Here is a 16,041-nt window from a genome sequence, read left to right as displayed (position 1 = left end):
TTTTTTAAGGGTTCCCCCGACGGAAATTATGCAGCAGAAACGCTTACAAAACGCATAGTGGGCACGCAGCTTTATAGGTGATATGTCTGATAGAGAACCACGGTTTTAAATAGCAGGCCTGTAATTTACTAATACTATTCTTCACAGACACCTAGTGTGAATAGTTGACCAACACACTGCAACAGAATGGAAAAGGAGGCCAATATTTTCCACGCTCAGTTTAAATTTCTGGATTTTTATCGCTGACATATGGAATAGATCTGGCTTTATTCTGCAGTGAGAACAAGCAAATGGAGCAGAAAAATGGTTTACTCTGGATTGATTTTTAAGCAAATAACCAGGATTAAGATAAAAAAAGCTTGCCCTGGCCCCTGGGGCTATGTCTACAAATATCAGTAATTATTACAGCAGCAGCAGACAGGACGTTCAATGGACCCTCTTGTGCTGTATCATACACTGCAGTCTGCCACATACACTGCCGGCCTGCCAAGCACTGATTATATGCTGCTGGATTAGTCCTCAGAAGGACTGTTAATTCAGATGGATATATATGTATATATAACCCCTGGCAAAAATTATGGAATCACCGGGCTGGGAGGATGTTCATTCAATGGTTTAATGTTGTTGAAAAAAGCAGATCACAGACATGGCACAAAACTAAAGTAATTTCAAATGGCAACTTTAGGGCTTTAAGAAACACTATAAGAAATCAAGATTAAAAATGTGGTAGTCAGTAAGGGTAATTTTTTTCAGATCAAGAAGAGGGAAAAAATTATGGAATCACTCAATTCTGAGGAAAAAATTATGGAATCATGAAAAACAAACACACAAAAGAACACTCCAATACATCACTAGTATTTTGTTGCACCACCTCTGGCTTTAATAACAGCTTGCAGTCTCTGAGGCATGGACTTAATGAGTGACAAACAGTACTCTTCATCAATCTGGCTCCAACTTTCTCTGATTGCTGTTGCCAGATCAGCTTTGCAGGTTGGAGCCTTGTCATGGACCATTTTCTTCAACTTCCACCAAAGATTTTAAATTGGATTGAGATCCGGACTATTTGCAAGCCATGACATTGAACTTATGAGTCTTCTTTCAAGGAATGTTTTCACAGTTTTTTCTCTATGGTAGGATGCATTATCATCTTGAAAAATGAAGTCATCATTCCCAAACATCCTTTCAATTGATGGGATAAGAAAACTGTTCAAAATATCAATGTAAACTTGGGCATTTATTGAAGATGTTATGACAGCCATCTCCCCATTGCCTTTACCTCACATGCAGCCCCATATCGTCAATGACTGTGGAAATTTGCATGTTCTCTTCATGCAGTCATCTTTATAAATCTCATTGGAATGGCACCAAACAAAAGTTCCAGCATCATCACCTTGCCCAATGCAAATTCGCGATTCATCACTGAATATGACATTCATCCAGTCATCCATAGTCCACGATTGCTTTTCCTTAGCCCATTGTAACCTTGTTTTTTTCTGTTTAGGTGTTAATGATGGCTTATGTTTAGCTTTTCTGTATGTAAATCCCATTTCCTTTAGGTGGTCTCTTACAGTTCGGTCACAGACATTGACTCCAGTTTCCTCCCATTCATTCCTTATTTGTTTTGTTGTGCATTTCCTGTTTTGGAGACATATTGCTTTAAGTTTTCGGTCTTGACGCTTTGATGTCTTCCTTGGTCTACCAGTATGTTAGCCTTTAACAACCTTCCCATGTTGTTTGTATTTGGTCCAGATTTTAGACACAGCTGACTGTGAACAACCAACATCTTTTGCAAAATTGCATGATGATTTACCTTCTTTTAAGAGTTTGATAATCCTCTCCTGTGTTTCAATTGACATCTCTAGTGTTGGAGCCAAGATTCATGTCAGTCCACTTGGTGCAACAGCTCTCCAAGGTGTGATCACTCCTTTTTAGATGCAGACTAACGAGCAGATCTAATTTGATGCAGGTATTAGTTTTGGAAATGAAAATTTACAGGGTGATTCCATAATTTTTTCCTCAGAATTGATTGATTCCATAATTTTTTCCCTCTGCTTGGTCTGTAAAAAAATACTCTTACTGTGTACCACATTTTTAATCTTGATTTCTTTTAAGTGTTTCTTAAAGCCATAAAGTTGCCATTTGAAATGACTTTAGTTTTGTGCCATGTCTGTTATCTGCTTTTTTTCAACAACATTAAACAACTGAATGAACATCCTCCGAGCCTGGTGATTCTATAATTTTTGCCAAGGGTTGTATATGTTGTGGAATACCTATACTAACAGGACGTTCAATGGACCCTCTTGCACTATATGCACTTCAGTCTGCCACATACACTGCCTCCCTGCCTAACTCCTGCTATCACCACTGAATATATGCAGCTGGATTAGTCCTCAGAAGGACTGTTAGTTCAGTTGGATATATATATATGTTGTGGAATACCTATACTAACTATAAAGAATCAAATCTCTCCCTGACGCAGCAGCACCTCTCCCTACTCTGCCTGATTCCAGGGTACATTGTGACGAGCATAGCGGCATCATGTCTTATATAGACCTGATGACGCTGTTCCGGCCAGCCAATCACTGTAATACCCACAACCAAGATGGCATTACAATGCGTGGCAGGCAATCCCTGCATGTTCATTGGCTCTCTAAAGAGTGCCAAACAGGCAGGGAGGGGACACGAGTTCCCGCCTGAGGAACCTGGAAATATTCATGTGAGGCAACACGTGTTTCGGGCTTCAGCACGCCGAGAGCCGCTGTGGGTGAGCTGGTGTTTTTGTTTATTCTGTATAAATACTCAATCACTTGAAGAAATATCCATTACTAATGTAATTCTGTTGAACCAAAAAGTCTTGAAGAAATTATGCCTTCTCAAGGCTGTTTAATTCCACTATCTCTTGAACATGAATCCGACAGCATTGCACAAATCCACCTTCTAATCTAGCTGATATTTGTTTCTTAGTGAATACAGGGAGTATAAGTATTAACACTAGCAGAGCCTTTTATCTTCCTAGACCTGAGCAGAGATATCAAGAAAATCATATTCATAGAAGCCCAAGAATTTTTTGTTTATAACAATGTTTGCTATTTGCCCATCCCTGCATAATGCCCTAATTCACCACCAGTAGTAGAGCAATGTTAAGCCTCCAATATCAACATCACTTGCCCAGACTGACCGCAGTAAAACTGATTTTTCTCCAGAAGATCTTTTGGCCGTACACTGGCTCTGCTTTTTAATATCGACTCCATTACCCTCCCCCTCTGATGACATCACCTCCTCTGGTTCCCAATCATCAGCGGTATTGTTAAAGACTTAGCTCATAGTTGTCTGCACCCACACCTGATTCTCACCTCTAGGTTTTCCTTGACTCAGAATACCACAACCACTGACAGTGCCCCACTATCATGGCTCATGTAACAAGGAACACAGGTGTTTAAATGATCTCCATTTCCTATTGCCTTATGTCATCCGATTACAAGGACTGACTGTTCATCTCATCCAATAAATCAACTGGAAGATGTTCTGGTTCAATATCTTCTTTAACCTCAGGTTGTTGAGGGTTAGCTGACTCGGGGACTAAATGATAGAGGTATCATTAACCTGAACTGATAGTTATGCTGCGTAAAATATTGGGAGGACTGTACAGAATACTGACTTAAACTTACTGTTACTGTCAGGAATAATCATCTTGCTGTGACTGAGAAAAATGATATGCCATATATTCAATTATGTCCACTAATATGTGATCAATTGTGACCTGCGTTTGGTACTACAACTGCTTGGATGGCTGATGCCGGGAGTGCTGGTGGGGCTGCTGGTTTTGATGGCATCTCTCACATTTTTGGCCATGGTATGATTCTTATTCTCTCACACATTACCAAGTCCGTTGAAGGAGCCTCTTTTTCTTTTACCATACATTTTGCACACAAGTATAACATGACAAAAAGTTTATCTTATCTAATCATGGAAAAAATATGGAGTAAGAGACAAATAATAGGTAGGGTACACATATAATGCAGGTGACCGTATGCAACACGCAAAGGGACACAAGGCAGGAACAGCCAATGAACTATTTATTTCCTCTGATATGGAGGTATGAAACTGAATAATCACATGTAAATTTTACAATACGGAACATAAAATGAGTCTTAGAGTTCACTTTAAATGTTAGGGAAGCTCTTTTGGAGATTATTCTGATGTCCCTCTAATGGGGGCGATATATGCCTTCGTGTTGTCTGTTCATCACCGCAGGTGTCCTCTCTCAGGCAAAGTTTCCTCACCAATCTTCGGTGCTTGAGCTCCAGCAGGTGTCTCTCGAATACGAAAAGATGGGGGCTGTGCTCTGATTCTTGATTGGTGTCATCTGGGCTCTGGGTTCTGGGTCTTGACAGCTGCAGGTCTGGGATTTCGGGCCTTGACCGCTGTGGTCTCTACTCCGGGTCTCGTGCCGCTTGGGTCCTGTCTCTGACCATGGCGTGGCCCACTGACACACTTTCCTTACTCTGGCCTGTCACCCTGGCTGCAGAATCTTCCCCTGCGTACGTTTTATCCACTCTCCTTCCTGGCACCAAGACCTGCTCTGATTTTGCAGGCAGATCTTTTGTACTCAGGAACCCCGTCATCAATGGCACCTGTTACATCTAAACTCGTCCTCGCTGCAACTCTTCTTCCGGTTGATTCTGCATGGTGCCATTTGAATGGTAAGCAGTCTTCTTGCACCAATAACACACAGCGCTGGGCTTTTTCAGAATTATTGTCTTCTCTTCTTATACACATGATGGCCAAAAAGGCTATTGCACCAATATCATACTTGCAGTACTGGTCTGTCGTGTGCTTGTTTCAAATCTGCAATCTTAAACAGTTGTGCTAAAAACAGAACTGCATGGTTAAATGTCTCGATTTAGTGTAATTTCTTTGTAGGTAGAATAATTTTCCCTGCCTAAAAAAAGGACTAGATAACAAATTATGCCAGACAGGTGCACACAGCTACAAAATGCAACAACCAACCACAGTATAATTGTTGGGTGTGTAGTTGCCAATTTGGACTACTAAAACAGGTATACAAAAAATAAATCGTGTATTATTATTATTTTTTTTTAGTTTTTATTTTAAACGTTATTCCTCCCCTCAATTAGCAGCTGTAACCAAGAAAGCTAGATTGGTTGTAAGTAATACACACTGAAAGGAAATTGTGGCAACAGCTCGTAGTATTTTGTTGGGTGTGTGATTGCTAAATTGGACTTGGAAAGCAGTTATGCAAAAATTTTAATGAGTATTTTATTTTTAAAAACTTTTTATATGAGGGGTTTCCCAAAAGGGACCCAACAAGAAATGACAAAATGCCAGTAGTTACATGTCCCAAAATCAATCAATTGTAACAGGGCACTCTATTAGTGATTGGAATTATGTGCCCAGGTGTAAACCAAGTGTGCAAAAAAATAAGAAAAAATTGTTATACGCAACTCTGCTTCAGTTGCCATCCTATCTCGACAGCCTCTGTAGTTCTATCCAATATAAAAATTTAAAATATGTGCTTTTAGGACATACTTAAAACTGGTATATTAGGACCATATGGATTAGTCTTTGTTACTCATGCAAATCAAAAAGTCTTGTTCACCCATGACCCAGTGGCCAGTTTACTGGTTGTCCATTCCATTAACACTTTTGCTATGTTCTAACCACAGCATATCCTAAAACACCACACATGAGAGCTGTCATTTTGGAGATGCTTTAGCCTTGATGTCTAGCCATCACAATTTCATGCAATTCTAATTTCCTCAAATTCTTACACTTGCTCAGTTTTCTCCTGTCAACACATCAATTTTCATAACTATATCATTGTAAAGCAGAAATACAGACAATATTTTTTTAATGGGTTTCTAAATCATTGGCCTTAGCAGTCTCATGCTGTACATACTGTCATGATCGGTGAGGTCATTGACTTCAGAAATCACAATGGATGTCATTGTTTCTTGCAAATAAACAAAAACTATGGGGATCATTGGAGCATTGGTGCTGTACAGTAAGCTGTACCTGGAGAGTGGCAACTAGAGATGGGTGAATCTTTTGAAATTCAAATTCATCATGTTCGCCTAACATTTTCAAGAATCTCAATATTCCAAATTCCCTAAATGGCTCGAAAAGATGTGTATAACATGCTGAGTTATCCTAGGAATGTTTTGAACACCTTTTTGATCTCTTTAATGTAAACTCAGATTTATTTATGCCCTAGTGACCTCCACCTAACTGGATAGGGGAAAATGTATGGTACTTGACGTAATCAATAGCTTTATTTGGTTGGCGAATAGGGGTCTGATATTGAACTATTAGAACAAGGAAGTGTGGGAGAAAAATATAAATATATTTTGCAACATGCACTCTTTTCGTCCCACGAGCCAGGAAGCACATTTTCTCTCACACACAAGCCTTTGTTTAATGATTTTTCTTTAGTAGCTAAAAAAACAAGAGAGTGATATTAAACTATTCAAACTGCCCTCTTTGTGTGGAGAATAAAATAATGCTGTTATTAAGATGTTGTAGGCCATTATATGCTTTGGGGGCCATTGTCTTGTGTGTGGGATCCTCATATTATATGGAGTTCTGAGGGTCCTTCATACTACATGTTGAGGCTGTAGGGTACATCATATTGTTTGCGGAAGCCCTCATAATCTGAGGTGGAGCTGTGGGACCTTTATATTGCATGTTGGGGCTATAGAGAACATCATATTGTGTATGGAGGCTGTGGGAGCCCACAGAATTTGTGGAGGCTGTAGGGTATATTATACTGTGTGAGGGGTCCTCACACTGCCTGTGGGATCTGTGGAAGACATCATGTTGTGTATGGGTGCTTTCATTTTGTGTTTGAGGCTGTGGATGATGATATATTGTGTGGGGGCCCTCAGACTCTGTATAGATCTGTGGGGGCCCTTATATTGTACATTTCATCTTTATGGGACATCATAATGTGTTTGAGTTCCCTAATACCTAATAGTCATAAGCAACTCTCCTAATTTTTGCATTTCTTGTGCAATCCTTTTTATGAAGGGGAAATAATTGATAAGGGTTTTTTTTTAATGCAAAAGCAAGTTCTCCAAACTCTAAACACTTACTCATGACTGTCCACCTCCATGTGTGCATGTTGCATGCAATATTTTTTTTGCACATCTCTTTTGCTAGTCAAAATTTACATCTGTACATGTCACACCAATATGATGCCTTTTGCAGATGCTAGTAAAGGAGATGGGTTTGCAGTGTAACCTGGGCGCTGCTGCTAGCCAAAATTAATCCAGGTGGTAAGTGTAAAAAAACCTTCCAATTTCCACGCTTCAAAGCTGAATCTACTCCTTCCTCAGGCATTGCCTAGGCTAAGTTCTACTCCAAAATGCTTTGCAATAAATTCAAACTTTTTTATACTTACTGCCTAGATTAACCTTTTTCAGCGGTAGCACTCAGGATCCTCTTCACTCCTGTCTCCTTAATTTGTTAGGTCGTCTCTCCATTTGGTGTGAGTACAGTGGCCCGAACAACAACCACAATTGGATTATACATCACTCTTCACAAAGTTGTGCTACGCACAATTTGATCAGGCGCGCGACCAACTCACCCTTACCTTTGCCCACAGTGTTACACAGGGACCATCTTTTGTTTTTTATCTCTCTAGATTTTTGCAGAAGCTGGATTTTTGGACATTTTGCTACCTAACATTTATGATCATGTCAGTTTTGGCAAAAAAAAATTAAAAATGTTTAAAAAAAAATCCTAAAAAATCCTCAAAACATTTAACTTTCCAAAAAATATATAAAAAAAATAACCTACTACATTAGAATAACAACTATTCAGGACATAAAGAGAATCATAATTTTCCTACAAGTTACATAATCTAAAATATTTGTTGTTAAATAAAGGCTTGATTAAAACTTGTTAAAATGCCATTATATCATGCCAATTATCAATGTGTGCAAATTCTGGTATGCAAAAAGCTTCCTCAAATATCCTTATACCAAATCTAACATAATTATAAGACGCTGCAGAAAAATATATTCAGGACCTTGCTTCCAGTGATCCATCCTTTCCATACATTAAGATGAGTTTTAGTTTTGTTCATTGAAGGGTCATCAATAATTGACCTTATGGTCTATAAATAGCAAATTAAATCCTGCAGCTGCCTCCAAAGATAGGCAGCTATGAAAAGTAAGTCTGATAACTCTGTCACCTTGGATTCAAGATTGTGTTAAGGAAAATTAAGCATATTTTACTATTCCTTTACATCGCGTATAATGCAGCAATAACTTGTGTCCTTTTTAATGTCATTGCAGGGTAAAGTACAACAAGCTTTTTCTTAACCGGTTCCCGACCGCCCACTGTACATAAACGTCGGCGCTGCCTGGGCTCTGTGCAGCGCCGACGTTTAAAAACGGTGGGTGGTCCCGCTGCGCTCAGGGACCGGTTCAGAGCGATAGCTCTGACATGTGGCATCATGGGGACCTGATTGGATCAGGTCTCCATGATGTTAACCTGTTCCTATCTTCTAGATGCCGCGATCCATAGCGATCGCGGCATTTAAAAGATAGTGACAGCCGGTGGTCGGCGATCGGGACCCCCCACATACCTGCCAGCGGCGGGGATCCCGGTGCTGTGACCTCTGACATCATCGAGACCTGATTGGCTCAGGTCTCGATGATGTCAGCGTCACACCAGCCAATCAGAGAGATCACCAGGGAAGTTTGTTTTAGCAACAAACTTTCCCGGGCGATCTGCCTGATAAATACACTGTTTCTCCTCCGATCTCAGTGAGAGAGCAGAGGAGAAACACTGTGACAAGAGCTGTCAGCCTTGCCACAGTAAAAGTGAAAAAAATAAAAAAGAAATTAAGAGTTAGGGTTAGTCAGTCCTGTCAGATCAGTCAGTCAGTCCTGTCAGATCAATCAGTCAGTCCAGTCAGTCAGTCCTGTCAGATCTGTCAGTCAGTCAGTCCTGTCAGATCTGTCAGTCAGTCCTGTCAGATCTGTCAGTCAGTCAGTCCTGTCAGATCAGTCAGTCAGTCCTGTCAGTCCAGTCCGGTCAGTCCAGTCCGGTCAGTCCAGTCCGGTTCCGTCCTTTCAGTCCGGTCCGTTTAGTCCGGTCCGTTCAGTCCGGTCAAAAAATCTAAAAATAAAATGGCCCGTCAGACTTATACCGCAGAAGAGGTGTATGCCCTGCTATGTTCTGACACTGATGACAGTGCAATCTCAGATGGAGATATGGATTTTGAGGGCTTTAGTAGCGGCGACACTGAGAGCTCAGAAATGAGCAGTGATTCTGTTCCATCCTCAAGCCCAAGGACCAGTACAGCAATAGGGGCAAATAGCGCTACTGGAGAAACATCTCCAAATCAGGGAACACTGCCCAGTACAAGCGCTGTCCCTGCTACTAGTGAATTGGCGAAAGCCAGTGTACAAGGGGCGGTGCCACATGATCTAGCATTTCCCAGATGGGAGGCTTCGGATTCGGCTGCTCCATTCAGCCCTGATTTCAACGCCATTCCTGGTATAAATGTGGAGGTGGAAGATTTTGGACCAATTCATTTTTTTAATTTGTTTTTTACAGACAGCTTGCTAGAGCATATTGTCGTGCAAACAAATTTATATGCATCCCAATTCATAAGCCAGAATCCCCGATCTTACTATGCTAGGGCAAATTTATGGACACCAACTAATGTCCCGGAAATTAAAAAATTTTTAGGACTTACATTTGCCATGGGGCTTGTTAAAAAACCGAGCATTCGATCCTACTGGTCCAACCACCCTGTTCAAGCCACCCCTATGTTTTCAGTCGTTCTGCCTAGGACCCGTTATAAAATGCTCATGCGGTTTTGGCATTTTAACGACAATAGCCAATGCCTGCCCAGAAATGCCCCAGAACATGACAGGTTATATAAAATTAGACCCATCATTGAAAATTTGTCAGGAAAATTCTTAAGCCTCTACACCCCAACACAAAATATTTCTTTAGATGAGTCCCTTGTAAAATTCAAAGGAAGACTGCACCTCAAGCAATTTATCCCATCTAAAAGGGCAAGGTTTGGAATAAAGATCTATAAAATGTGCGAAAGTTCAACCGGATACACATCCGCTTTCCGCATATATGAGGGGAAAGATAGCCAGCTAAACCCACCAGGATGCCCTACTTATCTGGGGACATCTGGAAAAATTGTTTGGGAGCTGATAAGTCCATTTTTTCAAAAAGGCTACAATCTATATGTGGACAATTATTACACCAGCATACCCCTATTTAAAAGTCTGGTTGAACACAACATCGGGGCTTGTGGGACCATCCGTAAAAACCGTCAGGGGTTTCCACAACCATTGGTCAACCAAAAGTTGCAAAAGGGGCAGTCAGGGGCTGTACGCAACGGAGAGCTGCTTGCCCTGAAATATAGGGATAAGCGGGATATTTTTGTCCTCAGCTCGATCCACACAGATGCCACAAGGGCCACTGTAGAACTAGGATCCACCACTCCGAAGCAAAAACCTGTCAGTCATTGACTACAACAAACACATGGGGGGTGTGGACCTTGCAGACCAGGTTCTACAGCCATACCAGGTATCAAGAAAGTCCTATACCTGGTATATAAAGTTGGTTATTTATTTGTTTCAGGTGGCCACATACAATTCTTTTGTGTTGTACAAAAAAGCAGGAAATTCAGATCCTTTTCTTGATTATCAAGAAAAGGTAATTGAAAATCTTGTCTTTCAAAGTGTTAGCCCCGCTCATCCATTAGAATCTGAGGATGTGAAAAGACTCACTGAGCGACATTTTATTGCACTTATTCCAGCAACGGAAACAAGAAGGAACCCCCAGAAAAGATGTCGTGTATGTACTAAGAGAGGAATGAGGCATGATACCCGCTACTATTGCCCAGAATGCCCATCATTGCCAGCCTTTTGCGTCACTGACTGCTTTAAAATCTTCCACACAGAACCACGTTTTTAAACTGTAAAAATGTATCCCAATTTGTCATTCAAACATTTGGTTCATTTAGTGAATGACACATTCGAGTAGAGCTCACTTAATTTCCATGGGGGGGTTCTCCAGAATCTAAACCTTCCATTGCGTGCTTGTTTCTGGAAATCATCCATTGAGTTAAAATGGTCACTAAACCCATAGATGAATTCCCAGAGGGGTGTCATTTCCAAAATGGGGTCACTTCAGGGGGGATTCTTTAGCTCTGGTACTCTGAAAAGTGCCAGAACAGCATAATCCCCCCTGAAGTGACCCCATTATGGAAATGACACCTCTGTGGGAATTCATCTATGGGTTTAGTGACCATTTACCTACTTATTTTCCCACCACTAGATTAATTTATACTGAGGAGTAGATTGTAAAATTCGGTCACTTGTTGTGGGTTTCCTCTGTTTAGGTACCTCAGGGGCTCTCCAAATGCAACATGGCGTCCGCTATCGATTACAGTCAAATTTCCATTCCAAAAGTCAAATGGAGCTCCTTACCTTCCAAGCCATGCCGTGCGCCCAAACAGTGGCTTTGCACCACATATGGGGTATCAGCGTGCTCAGGAGAAATTGCACAACACATTTTGGCGTCCACTTTTTCTGGCTGCCCTTGTGAAAATTAAAAATTTGAGGCTAAAGTAGCAGTTTTGTGTTAAAAATGTGTTTTTTTATTTTCACACTTCAACATTATAAAATTCTGTGAAGCCCCTGGGGGTTCAAGGTGCTCACCACACATCTGGATAAGTTCCTTGAGGGGTCTAGTTTCCAAAATGGGGTCACTTGTTGGGGGTTTCCTCTGTTTAGGCACCTCAGGGGCTCTCCAAATGCAACATGGCGTCCGCTATCGATTACAGTCAAATTTCCATTCCAAAAGTCAAATGGCGCTCCTTACCTTCCAAGCCATGCCGTGCGCCCAAACAGTGTCTTAGCTCCACATATGGGGTATCAGCGTGCTCAGGAGAAATTGCACAACACATTTTAGGGTCCATTTTTTCTGGCTGCCCTTGTGAAAATTAAAAATTTGAGGCTAAAGTAGCAGTTTTGTGAAAAAAAGTCAAATGTTCATTGTTTTCTTCCACATTCCAAAAATTCCTGTGAAGCACCTGAAGGGTTAATAAACTTCTTGAATGTGGTTTTGAGCACCTTGAGGGGTGCAGTTTTTAGAATGGTATCACTTTTGGGTATTTTCTGTCATAAAGGCTCCTCAAAGTCACTTCAAATAAGATGTGGTCCCTAAAAAAATGTTTTTGTAAATTTTGTTGTAAAAATGAGAAATCGCTGGTCAACTTTTAACCCTTATAGCTTCCTAACAAAAAAAAAATTTTGGTTCCAAAATTGTGCTGATGTGAAGTAGACATGTGGGAAATGTTATTTATTAACTATTTTGTGTGACATATCTCTCTGATTAAAGGGCATGAAAATTCAAAGTTTGAAAATTGCAAAATTTTCAAAATTTTCGCCAAATTTCCGATTTTTTCACAAATAAATGCAAGTGATATCGAAGAAATTTTACCACTATCATGAAGTACAATATGTCACAAAAAAACAATCTCAGAATCAGGGGAATCCGTTGAAGCGTTCCAGAGTAATTACCTCATAAAGTGACAGTGGTCAGAATTGAAAAAATTGGCCCGGTCACGAAGGCAAAAACAGGCTCTGGCGCGAAGTGGTTAAAGAAGATCTGGCACCTGATTTCACAATACAAACTGTATACATACTGTATATACAACATTAAATAGATTTCCCCGACCTGATGAGGCTGTATTTACTTTCAAAATGCATGTCAGACTAGCAGTATAAGGGCAGAGACACACTGCCGTATTTCTCGTGCGAGGATCGCATCTCCTCTCCTGAGCTGAGCTTGACAGCTACATAGAAATCCATCATGCTGTCATGCTCTGGTCAGAAGAGGTGTCGGGCCAGTCCGTTCAGTGCGATGCGATTATCGCACAAGTTATACGGCAGTGTGTCTCTGCCCTAATCCTGATATTAAGGCTATGTGCCCACAATGCAGAAATGAAGCAGAAAATTTCTGCAGCATTTCTGCATCTTCCTGGCAGAAAAAACGCATGCAGATTGTGCATGCGTTTTTCCTGCAGAATACATGCGGAATACAAGCGGATTCACATGCGTACCCACATGCGTTAACGCATGTGTTTCCGCATGCAGACTGACAAGCACTTTCCAGGCGATAGCATCACTTGGAAAGTGCTTGACAACTAGGTCACACTGTATAAATCCATGCAAAAGGCATGGATTTATATAGTGTGACCGTAAAAATAAAAAAATAAAGCTAGACTTCCCCCCGATCCCCCACCGCGTGTGCTGTCGCGCTCGTCCTGGCTTCTTCCGGGTTGCCGGGCTCTCGTGAGACAGCCTGCGGTCACATGACCGCGACGTCATCTCAGGTCCTGGAAGGAGAAGCGCTGCAGGGGCCGCTGGACAGGTGAATATAAACTTTATTTATTATTTTATTCTTTTTTTTACAGGTACAATGGTACTCAGGTCTGGATGAGAGTCTCGTCTCCTCCAGAACTGGGTACCATCCGCACATAGAGACGCATATAATCCGCTTGTACAAATGTACAGACACGGATTATATGCGTCTCAATGCAAGTCAATGGCGGCGCTTCCGCTGCGCTTCCGCAAAATTAATGAACATGCTGCGGATTTATTTGCGCTGCAGAAACGCTGCGGAAAAATCCGCAGCTTGTGCATTGACATTGCGGAATGCCATTGGGGACCATGGGGTGCGGATTACCATGCGTTTTTGATGCGTTTCCGCTGTGGAAATTCTGCAGCATAAACGCATGAAAAACGCATCGTGTGCACGCAGCCTAAGATATGCATTTTATGAGTCTAGCTATAGAATGAAATAACTCATGAGTCCAAGTGTAATCAATCACTAGACTTCCCAAATCCGTATTTCACTAAATACTTTTCTTTTGCAAATTCTTCTGTATCCTGAGTAGCTGTTCTTCTTACATGATCTCTGGTAGAAAATCTCCTGGCTTCTTGTGATGTCATGTCAAAATCTGCTTCAGTTCCGGGCTCTGGAAAATAACGGATGCACATGGCTTGCTGTGTGCGTGGAGCTTATCATGTGGATGGCCTTGGCTCCATTCAGCAGAGCTCACTGCTGTTCCTGTGTATTCAGCTGTAGACATGGCTCTCACTGCAGATCCAGCCCCCTTGTATCTGTAAGCAAACAGCAGGATGTATATACATGTACATAAACTGCTGTATATCCTATGCAATGTATATAAACCCTGCTGTATACTCTATTTCATATGAGTACATTTATTTCTCTTTCCCATCCAATTTATCCATCTCATCCAATATAACTGTCTCTCTGTCTGTCTATCTCTCTCTTTCATCCATCCATCTGTGAGGAGGATTAGAGGATAATTTTTCTTGGCAGGATTCGGTCTTTGTGCTTTACTTCTATTCCCTGTAAAAGAGTCCTGTACAGGAGATCCTGCTGGGGCTTTGTGCCACATTGGGGAAGGAGGTGAGCTTTAGACAGAATTATGGGGCTTGTGCTCACTGCTGGCTTGCAGCTCAGCACAGCATTGATTTTAATCTTAAATATTTATCTATTTATTGTAATAATCTAATCGATTTTCAAAAAAAAATACTTTAATTCAAAAGTCCCTATCATTTACTCTGTATTCTAACTGCTTTATTTTATTTTTTGTACCTACTTTAGGTTTGATGAAATTGCATTTGAGAATACCCAGTGCATGCTGGTATACTCAAACAGGACATCATCAGGGGGCAGAGGGTGCAGACACTGCCACAGTCTCTGTCCCCACCCTGAAACAAAGTGTCATCAGTGACATCCATTTCAGGGGCTGGGCTGTTCCCTGCTCTACTCTGTGTGAGTCAGTTGTCAATACCAACATATGCTCAGTAAGAGCTCTCTTGTCACTGTGTGATATTCTTTTCAATGCACAGTGACAGTTCGCTTCCTCCCCAGCTTTAATGAGAAGTGATGAGCTGGCAAGAGAGACCAGTGTCAGTGCACAATGTAAGGAGAGAAAGTGGGAGCAGAGACCAGATCAGCCCCTGAAACAGATATCACTTTTGGTGGCGGGGCTAGTCTCTGCTCTCCCTGCCCATCAAGAGAGTGGGAGTGCTTCATGCGAGAATTGGAGTAAAGTGGGAGCCCACTGATGTAAGTATGCTGCCTATGAGAAATAGTGGTACAAGTTGCTTTCTGTGGAGAAGATTTGCAGTTGTTATACAGGTAATTGAGGCTATGGGTGTGACGCGCCCCCTGGGCCATGTTTGGGGAATACCCGGAGCCGGATCTGTTGGGGGTGGTAGTCCTCGTGGCGGTGACCCGGTCCGTGCCCAGGGTGTCAAACTAAGTGGCGATGTTTTTAGTGGCAGATGTGATATTGTTCGACTACGCCACCCGTTGAATGCGGTTACGAAACCGCCGCTGCAGGGCAGACCGCTGAGGCCGGTGGTACAGTTGTGCAGCGTGGGTAGTATAACCCCCAACGGGAGGGGTATGGCCTCAGGGCAGCGGACGTGGATGATGGGGATAGCGGATTTGCACGCAGGCACCAGGAACCACTCAGAGACGGTGCGGTGTAGTTCAGGGTCTTTACTGGTGGCAAAGGTAGACCCTCCCGGGAGTACTGGCTAGCGATCGGGGTCTGGTCAGTCCGTGAGCAGACAGGATCTCCCCTGGCCAGGCGGAGTTGTAGGCCTCCCCAACTAACTGTACTCTTCTTGGCTACCTTGCTAGAAGCGGGTAAAAGTAGCCCACGTCCCTGAGTGTACCGTGTGGTGCTCACCCGTATGGCTGGTGACTCGGGGCCTTCTGGTAGCCTCCGCTCCACGACGGCGGTGCTGGTCCCTTGCGTGTGACCGTGCCTTCGGGTTTCTTGGCCAGAGGACCTGAAATCCCCTGCCGGTCGGTTTCTGCTGCTGGGTATGGAACAGTCCCCACAGCCTCGGACTCCGTGTCCGGTGAGATCTCTTCAGTCCGGACGAGCTCTACAGCTTCCAGTCCCGGACTCCTTTTATCACTGCTCCC

The sequence above is a fragment of the Phyllobates terribilis genome, unplaced genomic scaffold (genome assembly GCF_046119375.1).
Source record: "Phyllobates terribilis strain yellow unplaced genomic scaffold, ASM4611937v1 Scaffold_1__5_contigs__length_1240528914, whole genome shotgun sequence".
Lineage (NCBI taxonomy): Eukaryota > Metazoa > Chordata > Amphibia > Anura > Dendrobatidae > Phyllobates > Phyllobates terribilis.
This window is presented reverse-complemented; position numbering follows the sequence as displayed.